The following is a 12,186-nucleotide window of genomic DNA, read 5'->3' on the forward strand; positions in this document are numbered from 1 at the left end:
GGGATGATAATACACATAAAATATTTTAGAATTATTTCCTTGTGATAAATTCCTAAAAATTGTCTTGAAAACTAAATCTACTAAGAGCTTATCATGTGCTCTACACTGTGCTGAGGGAGCTATATAATCCTCATCACAAACCAGTGATGCAGATACTATAATTATCTCTTCTTAGAACAAAAACTGAGGCACAAGAGAAAATGAAGTTATTTAGTTACTTGATCCAGGTCACACAGCTGGAAAGCAGTAGAGTTGGGATTTGAACACACTTCTGTCAGCTGCATCTGCTCCAGACTTTAGGCTGTTAACATGTTACAGCGATTCATTTTACATTTATTTATTTTGAGAGAGAGAAAGAGAGAGAGAGAGAGAGAGAGAGAAGAGCATAAGAGGGAGAGTGGGCAGAGAGACAGAGAGACAGAACCCCAAGCAGGCTCTGCGCCATCAGCACAGACCCCCATGTAGGGCTTAAACTCACAAACTGTGAGATCATGACCTGAACTGAGGTCAAGAGTCAGACCCTTAACCGACTGTGCCACCCAGGTGCCCCTACACTGATGGTCTTTAAAGGAGAAGACAGGAGGATTTGAGAAGAGTTTTTATAATAAGACCTACATCATCAGTGGAATAGACCTTGACCATTTGATAATTTCCATAGGAGATGAGACTATTCAAAAGCAATTTTACTTTATTATTAATGTATTTGTTAGGATTTCTTGACAGAATGATTAATACTCTAACAAGATACACATTGTTCATTTCTAAGCTCTTAAGAGAAGCAATTTTAGAAGATAATTTATATTTAGATTTAATCTGAATATAAATGATAATGTCATTGTGCCCTTTTTTAGATCAGATTCCAAGGTATTTGGGTCAGTGAAGGGATCATTTTGACATCCTCATCTCAAACTGCCCACTTGCCTATCCTGTACCTGAACTTCCATTTTTGTTAAGCAGAGCTGATAGCCTTTGTTCACTTTCTCACAGAGATGTTAAGATAGAGACTACAGTCCCATGAGCTCTGTGAAAGAAGAGTGTTTGCAAATAGCTAATGAGATACTGCTCTCCTTTTTTCACATAATCGTGGATTTTGATATTTTAAATATTTTGGGGGAAATATGTAATGCAATTTAAAATACAATTACATTTTAAAGCAGGGATAAAGGACATAAAACAAGGGAGTATTGTGTGGCTGCTGCATTAAAGAAATCTAATACAAATACTTTGACTATTGTATGCAACACAGCTAAAGGGGCTAAGAATAAATGAGATGATGAAAAATACAATTTAGAAAGGGTTGACATTATATTACTAATCTGTGCATTCACAGCCAAAGTGCTTCTATCTTCCTTATAATTATTTTAAACTTTTAAAGTAGGAGAGTTCAAATCAATGGCTGTTTACTGGATATATCATGTTAAAAAATGCATTGTTTCAAACTCAAACTCTTATATAGTGACAGTGGGAGTATAAATTGGTATAACCATGTCGGAAGACTTTTGGCAGTATCCACTAAATCTCTTTATGTATTCAGCAGTTCCAATCCCAAGAGAGCGTGACACTCGTTTATGGCAGAAAACATGGAAATAGAGAAAAGAAAAAACAGTTATCCTAATATAAAGATGACAATGAACATTTTTCAGGAGAATCTCAAAATTTTTTTTAATGTTTATTTTTGAAAGAGAAAGAGCACGAGCAGGTGAGGGGCAGAGAGAGAGGGAGACACAGAATCCGAAGCAGGCTCCAGACTCCTAGATGTCAGCACAGACCCTGATGAAGGGCTCAAACTCACAAATTGCGGGATCATGACCTGAGCTCAAGTTGATCCTTCAACTGATGGAATCACCCAGGCATCCCAGGAGAATCCTACTTTACATTCTGTTTTGTGGTAGGCTTATTTTCTTTTAATGTTTGTTTATTTTGAGAGAGAGAGAGGCATAGAGAAAGGGAGAGAGAGTTCCAAGCAGGTTCCACACAGAGTATGGAGAGGGGCTTGATCTAATGACCATGAAATCATGACCTGAGCCAAAATCAAGAGTTGGATGCTCAAGGGACTGAGCCACCCAGATGCCCCATGGCTTATTTTGTACAATAATATTTTGTTAACATGTTTTCATTTAATAGATATTCATCCATAGTAAGAAAAAAATCTGCCTATAATAACATAAATGGCTTTACCATAACCTAGTACTTACCATAATTCTGTCTTGTTGGATACTCCAGATATTTATTTTCACTACACTTAAATGGCCCTGTGATGGACATTGTTATATGTAAAGTTTTTTTTTAATGTATTAAAAAAATTTTTTTAAAACGTTTTTTATTTATTTCTGAGAGAGAGACCGCATGAGCAGGGCAGGGTTCGAGAGAGAAAGGGAGACACAGAATCTGAAGCAGGATCCATGCTCTGAGCTGTCAGCACAGAGCCCAATGCAGGGCTTGAACTCATGAAGTGTGAAGGATCAACTTCAGCTCAGATCATGATCTCGCAATTTGTGAGTTTGAGCCCTTCATCAGGGTCTGTGCTGACATCTAGGAGCCTGACATTAGATTTCTGAGCTGAAGTCTGATGCTTAACTGACTGAGCTACCCAAGTGCCCTGTTACATGTATAGTTTTAGTAAATATCTGAATATTAGAATAAATTCCTGGAAGTAAAATTTCTAGTTTGAAAAGTATAAACACTTCCAATATTCACATATACAGTTCTAAAAATTACTGTAACTTCCTTAGGCATGATATGAAATTATCCAATGTGCAACAATACTACTTCTATAATTTTTCTAATCTTGCAAAATTTATTTTAAAAAATCATTGTTTCTCATCCTAGCTTTAATCGGTATGATTGGACTGTTAAAACACATTGGCCATTAAAAAAAATTATCTTCTAAAGTTCTCTTCTTTTGACTATTTTTCTATTCTTACATCTTATTTGAAATTTTTATAAGGAATAGCAACCAAAATTCTTTGCTTATTGTATATATTGTATTTTTTAAGCTTTATAACAGACTTTCATATTTCAAATTTATTTTCCAAACTATCAACCTCTGATACTTTAGTTTGTCTCCTTAAAGGAGCAGAACTCCGGAGAAACTACTATAACGTGGATTATATTAGACACTTTTTTTGGACTTCATTTCTTCAGATTTTTTTTCCTCCCCTGACTCTAAGTTTCCATCTTTGAAAACTGCAGTATAATTGAAATAGAATATCAGTTTCAGGTATACAACATTGCAATTTGATGTTTATACACATTGTGAAATGATCATGTAATAGGTCTAGTTACCAGCTGTCTCATAAAAAGTTAATACAATATTTGACTGTATTTCCCCTGCTGTTCAATACTTTCCCATGACTTATTTATTTTATAGCTGGATGTTTGTACTACTTCATTCCTTTCACCCACTTTGTCAGCCACTTCTGTGCCCATCTCTGGAAATCAGCAGTATGTTCTCTACATCTGAGTCTGATTTTGTTTTTGTTTTTAAAATTCCACATATAAGTTAAATCATATGGTATTTGCCTTTCTTTGTCTGACTTTTTTCACATAGCACAACACTCTCAAGGTTCATCCTTGTTGTCACAAATGACAAGACTTTATTCTTTTTTATGGTTGAGTAATATTCCGTTGTTTTTGTATTTTTATTTCATGTTTGTTCTTTCTTGTTTTTTTTCCTCTCCTTACTTTTTAAAAAAATTTTTAAATGTTTTATATAGTTTATTGTCAAGTTGGTTTCCATATAACACCCAGTGCTCATCCCAACAAGTGCCCTCCTCCATGCCCATCACCCCCCTTCCCCTCTCCCTCACCCCCATAAGTCCTCAGTTCTCAGCATTCGAGAATCTCTCACGGTTTGCCTCCCTCCCTCTCCCCCACTATTTTTCCCCTTCTTCTCCCCCATGGTCCTCTGTTAAGTTCCTCCTAATCCACCTATACGTGCAAACATACGGTAGCTGTCCTTCTCTGTCTGACTTATTTTCCTCAGCATAACACCCTCAAGTTCCATCCATGTTGCTACACATGGCCAGATTCCATTTTTTCTCATTGCCATGTAGTATTCCATTATATAGATAAACCACATCTTCTTGATCCATTCATCAGTGGATGGACACTTAGGCTCTTTCTATGTTTTGGCTATTGTTGAGAGTGCTGCTATGACCATTGGGGTACATGTGCCCCTATGCATGAGCACTCCTGAATCCCTTGGGTAAATTCCTAGCAGTGCTATTGCTGGGTCATAGGGGAGTTCTACTGTTAATTTTTTGTTCCTCTACTTCCTTTTAGTCTTATTTCCTCTGAAATAATGACTCTGTTTTATCCCCAGAGGGCAGAGTGGATATGTATGAAATTCATATTTGTAGAGAGGGAACTGCTTGCCATTTATGAGGTACTGTGCTGTATACTTCACTGGATTAATTCATGTTATCCTTAAAACAACCCTAATGAAGTAGGTATTTTGTTCATTTTATAAACTGAGGAAATTGAAGATTGTTCAAATTATGTTTCTTTCCTGTCATCCCTTTGGCCTTCTTGATTTTTATCCCAACCTGCTCTTTTTGAAGTCTTTTGCTTCTTTGTTCTGGCAATTCCATCCTTTGAGCTGCTCAGGCCAAACACCTCACTCTTCCTTGTTTTCTTTTCTTCATATTTCACATTCAGTCTGTGAGGGGTTCCTGTCACTTTATCACCCCCACCCTTCTGTATCTGGTCCAAGTCACTCTCTTCTTGCTAGTGGATTATTTCACTAGGCTTTTAATCGTTTTCTGCTACCCACTACTATCTACCCTCAATCTAGCAGTCAAAGTGATCCTATTAAAAAATGTCAGGAGATGTCACTTTTCTCCCCTAAATTCTCCAGTGGCTCCCAACTCACTCAGAGTAAAAGCCTCACTTGAACTGCCTCACCCCAGCCTCTTCCCTGTCTTTACCTTCTTTGTTTTGCCACTCTGGCCTCTTGGCTGTTCCTAGTGCACTCAGGCATATTCCTGTCTCAGGGCTTTTGTACTTGCTGTGCTTTCTGCCTTGAAAGTTGTCTGTCCAGATATCTTGCTCCTTTAGGTCTTTGCTCAAATATTACCTCCCACAGAGGTGTTCCTTGATGATCTTATTTAAAAGAGCACCATGGCCAACAGACACATGAATAGATGCTCAACATCACTCATCATAAGGGAAATATAAATCAAAACTACGATGAGATCCCACCCCACACCTGTCAGAATGGTGAAAATTAATAAAACATGTTGGCAAGGATGAAGAAGAAAGGGAACCTTCTTGCACTGTTGGTGGGAATGCAAACTGGTGCAGCCACATTGGAAAACAGTATGGAGGTTCCTTAAATAGTTAAAAATAGACCCAGCCTATGATCCATCTATCACTACTAGGCATTTGCCCAAAGGATATAAAAATACAGGTTTGGAGGGGGCACATGCACCCTGATGTTCATAGCATTATCAACAATAGCCAAATTATGGAAGGAGCCCAAATGTCCAACTGATGAATGGATAAAATGTACACACACACACACACACACACACACACACAAAAGAATATTACTCAGCCATCAAATCTTGCCATTTCCAATAATGTAGTTGGGGCTAGAGTGTATTATGCTAATTGAAATAAATCAGTTTGAGAAAGACAAACACCATATGAAACAAAACAGATGAATATAGGGAAAGAGGAAAAAAGAGGGAAGAGAACCATAAGAAACTCGTAACTATAGAGAACAAACTGAGGGTTGCTGGAGGAGAAGTAGATAGGGAATGGGCTAAATGGGTGATGGGTATTAAGGAAGGCACTTGTATTGAGCACTGGATGTTATATGTAAGTGATGACTCATTAAATTCTCCTGCAACCAGTATTATACTATATGTTAACTAGAATTTAAATAAAAAATTGAAAAGAAAAAAAAGCACCTTTTCCTCCTCCTCTGTCCCCTCCCTGCTCAATTTTTCTCCATAGCATTTTTTTTTAATGTTTATTTCTATTAGAGAGAGAGAGAGAGAAGGAGAGAAAGAGATAGTCAGTGTGTGAGCAGGGGAGGGGCAGAGAAAGACCGAGACAGAATCTGAAGCAGGCTCTAGGCTCTGAGCTGTCAGCACAGAGCAGACGCGAGGCTTGAACTCACCAGTGGTGAGATCATTACCTGAGTCCAAGTCTGACGCTCAACCGACTGGGCCACTCAGGCACTGTTCTCCATAGCATTTCTAATCATATGGCAGTCCACAAATTTATCATCTGTCTTTCCCATCTGGAAGGTAAGCTCCATTAGGGGTAGAATTAAAAAAAAATTTTTTTTATTTAAAAAATTTTTAAATTATTTTTAATAGTTTATTGTCAAGTTGGTTTCCATATAACACCCAGTGCTCATAACCACAAGTGCCCTCCTCCATGCCCATCACCCCCTTTCCCCTCTCCCCTACCCCTATCAGCCCTCAGTTTGCTCTCAGCATTCAAGAGTCACTCATGGTTTGCCTCCCTCCGTCTCCCTCACTATTTTACCCCCCTTCTTCTCCCCTGAAGTCCTCAGTTAAGTTCCTCCTAATCTACCAATACGAGCAAACATATGGTAGCTGTCCTTCTCTCACCTGACTTATTTCGCTCATCATAACACCCTCAAGTTCCATCCATGTTGCTACACATGGCCAGATTTCCTTCTTCCTCATTGCCATGTAGTATTCTATCGTATAGATAAACCACATCTTCTTGGTCCATTCGTCCGTTGATGGACACTTAGGCTCTTTCCATGTTTTAGCTATTGTGGAGAGTGCTGCTATGACCATTGGGGTACATGTGCTCCTATGCATCAGCATTTCTATATCCCTTGGGTAAATTCCTAGCAGTGCTANTCCATTCATCTGTTGATGGACACTTAGGCTCTTTCCATGTTTTAGCTATTGTGGAGAGTGCTGCTGTGAACATTGGGGTACATGTGCTCCTATGCCTCAGCATTTCTGTATCCCTTGGGTAAATTCCTGGCAGTGCTATTGCTGGGTCCTAGAGGGGTTCTATAGTTAGTTTCCTGAGGAACCTCCACACTGTTTTCCAGAGGGGCTGCACCAGTTTACATTCCCACCAACAGTGTAGGAGGGTGCCCGTTTCTCCACATCCTCGCCAGCATCTAGAGTTAGGGCTAAAATTTTTAAGTTTTTTGTTATCCCCCGTGTCCCCAACACCTAGAAGAATGCCTCACATGCAAAAAGCACTAAACAGTGTTTGAATGAGTGAAAGATTTCCCCACATTCCAAATTATTAGAGCAGGCCAAGGTGACCTGCTGTGTAGAACTTACCTTTTTTCTCTCTTGTCCTTCCCCAGCTTTTACTTGAGACCCTTGTCTGCACTTGTTACAGATGAAAGGCTAGTGAATCCTGAAAGGACTCCCAGTAAGTGCAACCTGTTTTCCTGCTGTTGTCCATGAGCCACAGCAGTGGCGGTAGACAGCCTTAGAAGGAAGTGTGCAGTTTGTAACATCCCATTACTATGGCTGCAAGAGAGAACTTGAAACTAGATATACCTGATTTTGGTTTTCTCCGGATGCCCTTCACTGAGAATGGAGGGAGGAGAATACTTCCTCCAAAGGAGAATTTGGTGAGGTGCCAGCAAGGTGCCGCTGAGGTGGAAAATCCTCCACAACCACCTTTGTAAGCCATGGGGTGGCCCAACCTGCTCAGGTTTTTGCTTACCTCAAGTTTCAGCCATGCCAAACTCAGGGCTCTGAAAATGCCAATAAGGCCGCTAACCAAGAATTTGATTCCTCCTCCTGGCTTTAAAGTTCAGAAAGCAGAGCATTGACTCTGCTGCCCAACCACAGAGGGGGCGTGGGAGACGCAGGGATCGCGGAGGGAAGTCAGCACCGCCCACTTTGGCAATGGGCACAGCCCCAAGTGTCTGACGAAGGGCAGCTGGCAAAGGAGAGATCAGGTCCTACTGGGCCGAGGTCTGGGCTCTGGAAAGGAGATCCAGGCAGTGCCAAAGACCACCACCAACCCCTCGCCCCTGGTGGTGGGGTAATGGATTGTGGACCTGCTGTCCCATTATCTGGGAAGTCCTGAGTTGGGGATGGTTCCTTTTTGCTGTACAACAGTCCAAATTAAAAAGCCCTTAGCTGGGGGGGGGGGGGGGGGGGGGGGGGGGGGGGGGGCGAGGGAGGATTGCTAGTGAACGTGTGCAACGTACACATATACAACTGCAGTAATGCCGACTCACCTTAAAAACAAAAAGCAACGCCTGCTCATTGCCCTCTGCTCCCTCAAACCCTGACCCCGTAAGTCCGTCAAGAGCAAAACTCCTCCTGCCCACTTCAGTAGAATATGCCAGAAGAGTAACAGGGGAACGCTTCCGTCATTGACTCAGCTCTCTTGGGACCCTGTTAGCATTTTCAAAGTTCAAACCTCAGGGATAAAAAGAAAAGCTTCAGTGAAAGAAATTGGAGTGGGGAGAGGGCACCGCGGGCCGCCGTCAAACCTTTGGGGAGCAAGAAATCGAAAACGTTCGCGACACGGCAGTTGTCTGACTTTCCCCACTCCACAGGACCCAAGAGACCCGCCTTCTGGCCGGTTCACAAATGTTGACTTATTTTTTCGTTTGGTGGGGAGGTGTGAGAGCAGTTGTGTGTGCGAAGGGATGTAGTGCCCACAAAAGATGAGCCCCTAAAGGCGGGGTGTCCTCGCGTCGCCCGGGTTAAGTTTCGGTGGAAAGTTTCCCTCCGAAGCTCCTCCCCCTTCACCCTGGAAACCAGCACACGGCGGCCGCGCAGCGGTGCGGGAGCCCTCGCGCACCTGGCGGCGGCACGGCCCGAAGTCAGGAGTGGGGGCGGGGCTGGTGGCGGCGGGGGCGGGGCCGGCCACTGCGTTCCCCGAGACGTCCGGGCAGGTTGGGCCCCGCCCCGCCCCGCCCCGGCCCACCCCGCGCTCCCAGGAGCACAGAGTTGGGAGGGGGGAGTGGTGCAGAGCCCGGGATCCGCGCGGCTCAGCCACCCGCTGACGCACGGTCAAAAAGTTGCGCTCAAACCTTCTCCCTCCTCCTACTTTCTTCCTAGGGCTTGGCTGTTGAGTTGTAGCCGGGCGGAGAGGAGCCTGCTCTCCACCTCTCCTGGAACCCGGTGCGGGTGGCGGCTCGGGGGCCCGTGTCCCCAGGACGGCGGCACAAACTTTCCCGACTGTTTGGGGACATTTGTCCGGAGCGTCCCGCACTGCGCGGGAGGAGGAGCCGAGTTCACGGACAGGTACGTGGCATCCTGTTTGGAGCTTTGCCGCTTGAGGGATTCTTTTATTTTAGAGGGTTGAGAGCGGGGAGAGCAGACGTGTCCTTTTCTCTGCATTCCACCGACTGGGCTGGAGGAGCAGGTATTAGGATGGGGGTTGCACTGGGAATATCCCAAACTAGATCGCTGCGTCGGGCCGCAGCAAGGCAGGGACGAGGTGGCTGCGGGAGCTGGGGGACAGGGCGTTACTCGGTGTCTGACCCCGGGGGAGAGAGAGCCGGCTTATTTTGACGGAGAAAGATGTCATCAGGTCTCTCCACCTCTTTCCTTGCTCTCTGGGGCCAGAGAGCGGGGGTCCTATGGGAGGAACGGGCAGAGACGAAGAGATCTGGGGCTCAGTTTTTCTCCCCAAGCCACCTCGCTTCCGCAGAAGACCAAGGTGGTGCCACTCTGAGGCTTGCAGCGCTCTCGGTGTAAGGACGGACTTGTTGAGTGGCTCTTGCTCAGTTTCGTAAGGTCTCTAATGAAACTGCGTTCAAATCATGGTGGTTGTTATTGATGTTGTGCCTGCGTGCCCGTGTGTCTGTCCACCGCCCCGACTCCAACAATGCTTCCTTGTTAACCCTGTTTCTGCTAGGGAATGGAACTAGCTGCTGTTCTATTTCAAGCCTGGCCAGTGTGAGGTGTTGGTAGCAGCTGTAGTCTTGTTTGTTTGGAACTTTGGGAATCACGTGACCTCTGTCTCGCCTACCTGGATCCATCCCTTCTTAACAGAACCGGCTTCCACCATTCAGCAAGTGCTGTAGTCTCAGCCATCCCGTGATGGGGAAATATCCCCATTGGAGGAAGGAGCCCCAAGCTTAGGAGTAGTAGTAAGCAGTGCCAATCATTTGGGCCCACACCCAGGCTTCTCGGAAGGGGCTGTGCTATCAAATTCATCTTATTAGGAAGTCATCTGCTCTCTGCTAATAGCCATAGCAGTCTGATGAAATTATGTAGGTCATTGAAAAATAATTCCTGCTTAATCACCTTTATCCTGTTGATTAATGAGAGAAAAGATTTCCTTTCCTTAATGTATCATGCCTGCTTGGCAGGGTCACCTGCCTGACCTCAAGTTCACTTGTACACCTGGAGGATGTTGTCTCTGCCCCAGACCTAGCATACCCCAGCCGAAGTCTACACTTGGAAGACATTAGTGGTCTCCTCTGGACAGATATAATGCAGGAGATTAGTTCATAAATTTTAATGCTGCATACTTGTCGGCTTTAGATAACTTTTCAGATAAGTAAAAGCTGGTTTCTTTTAGCACCAGTTAATCCCATTCCAGAGCTCATAAGAATTGTGCCCATGCTTGTCCTGAAATTAAGTTTAGGGTCTCCTTTTTCATTTGTCCTATAGTTTTAGGAACAGCTTTAAACTGTATGGGGTGGGTGAAAAGGGCACAAGAAACCAAGCATCCCTGAACTAGATTAAGAGAGAGGTTTACAGTGGTCTAATAATTTAGGCCCAACTTCCCAGCTAGCTTCCTTATTGTCTCTAAACAGAGACACTGTAGGTTGTATTGCTTTTATTTATTTATTTTTATTTAAATTTTTTTATGTTTTATTTATTTCTAGGAGAGAGAGAGACAGCATGAGCAGGGGAGGGTCAGAGAGAGAGGGAGTCACAGACCGAAACAGACTCCAGGCTCTGAGCTGGCAGTCAGCACAGAGCCTGACGCGGGGCTCGAACCCACGAACCGCGAGATCATGACCCAAGCGAAAGTCGGACGCTTAACCGACTAAGCCACCCAGGCGCCCCTGTATTGCTTTTAATGTAGGTCTTTGAAGAGTAGAAATGAAAGGGCGGTTTGGAGTAATGCATCACTGGACAGTTTCGCATCACAATATCTCAACTTTGGCTCATAAAACTTTCTCTGCAAAGTTCGTTCTATCATAATAGGAAGCCAATAGATAATGTCTATAAATCAACAATCTGATGTACAAACAAATTATGTCAAGACAAAGAGGTACGTATTAGAAGAAACAAGAGTTGCCTGAGGAGTGACTTTTGAAATTGTGTTCTGATTACTTAAAATTTTGGTAAGGAAGCTTTCTCTCTCTGCAAATATAAAACTAAATTGCTTTCTCAAGACCATGCTTAGGTACTTTTTCTTTATTCTGTGTACACATGTTTCAGAGGGCAATATGTGGGCCCTTTGAAGAACTGGGCACTCAGATTCTGGTCTTGGAACACAATTTATATCTACTTCACTCTCCTTAACCGTGACTTCTAACTCTTAGCCTAAGTAGAGGAATGATGCTCAAGAGTGACCAGTAATGTCAGGGATCTGGTCTCTTAGTAAAGTCAAGAGCAGAGGTAACATTTCTGTAGGGCTTTATGATTAGCAAAGTACTTTGGACATGTACCATATTTGGGCTTTGTGATTTAACCATTTTGTAGTGGGTGCTATTATATTAGGTTACTTAGGAGGAAAACAGATAAGATTCAGAGAAAATAAGGAACTTCTAGGTATATACTTCTATCAACCTTTTAAAAGGAAAAGGTAAGCAGTTCAATCAGCCAGATTTATTCAGGGTAGCTGAGGAATTGGAATTCAGGACAGGCAAATGATGGTGATCCATAGGCAAGTTGGGAGAATAAAGGAGGAGAGTGTCCTTTTATAGAGGAAAGGAGGAAGTTGGGAGGGGTTTGAACAGAGGTTCTTTGGAGGAAAAATGAGAGTTCCAAGTGGTAGTGGCTTCTCGTTGACTGCAGGTGCTGGTGGCTTGCTGTTGCTGGGCTGAGAGGAAATCTTTCTTCTGGATTGTGCAAGCTGTGACCACAAGTGGTATATGTGTCAGAGCCCTCCCTTAATGGCTTCCCAACTCCAATTTTGAGTCAGGTTTCCTTAAAACATTTTCACATGTCCCCATTTTGATCAAGGTCTTCCTTTAAGAGCATCACTGATCAAGAGTTGGGCCATCTGTTCTTATTAGAAACA

General features: G+C 43.2%; 1 protein-coding gene across 2 annotated transcripts in view; it reads left to right on the top strand.

The window, feature by feature from the left end:
• Positions 1–8,986: 8,986 nt before the first annotated feature.
• Positions 8,987–12,186, top strand: part of FHIP1A (FHF complex subunit HOOK interacting protein 1A) — a 250,636-nt gene continuing 247,436 nt past the window's right edge. For both annotated transcript variants that reach the window (XM_039234330.1, XM_039234331.1), the window contains exon 1: positions 8,987–9,224. The gene's annotated coding sequence lies outside the window, so the exon portion shown is untranslated. The remainder of the gene's footprint in view (positions 9,225–12,186) is intronic.

The sequence above is a fragment of the Hyaena hyaena genome, unplaced genomic scaffold (genome assembly GCF_003009895.1).
Source record: "Hyaena hyaena isolate Hyena2069 unplaced genomic scaffold, ASM300989v1 scaffold_89, whole genome shotgun sequence".
Classification (NCBI taxonomy): domain Eukaryota; kingdom Metazoa; phylum Chordata; class Mammalia; order Carnivora; family Hyaenidae; genus Hyaena; species Hyaena hyaena.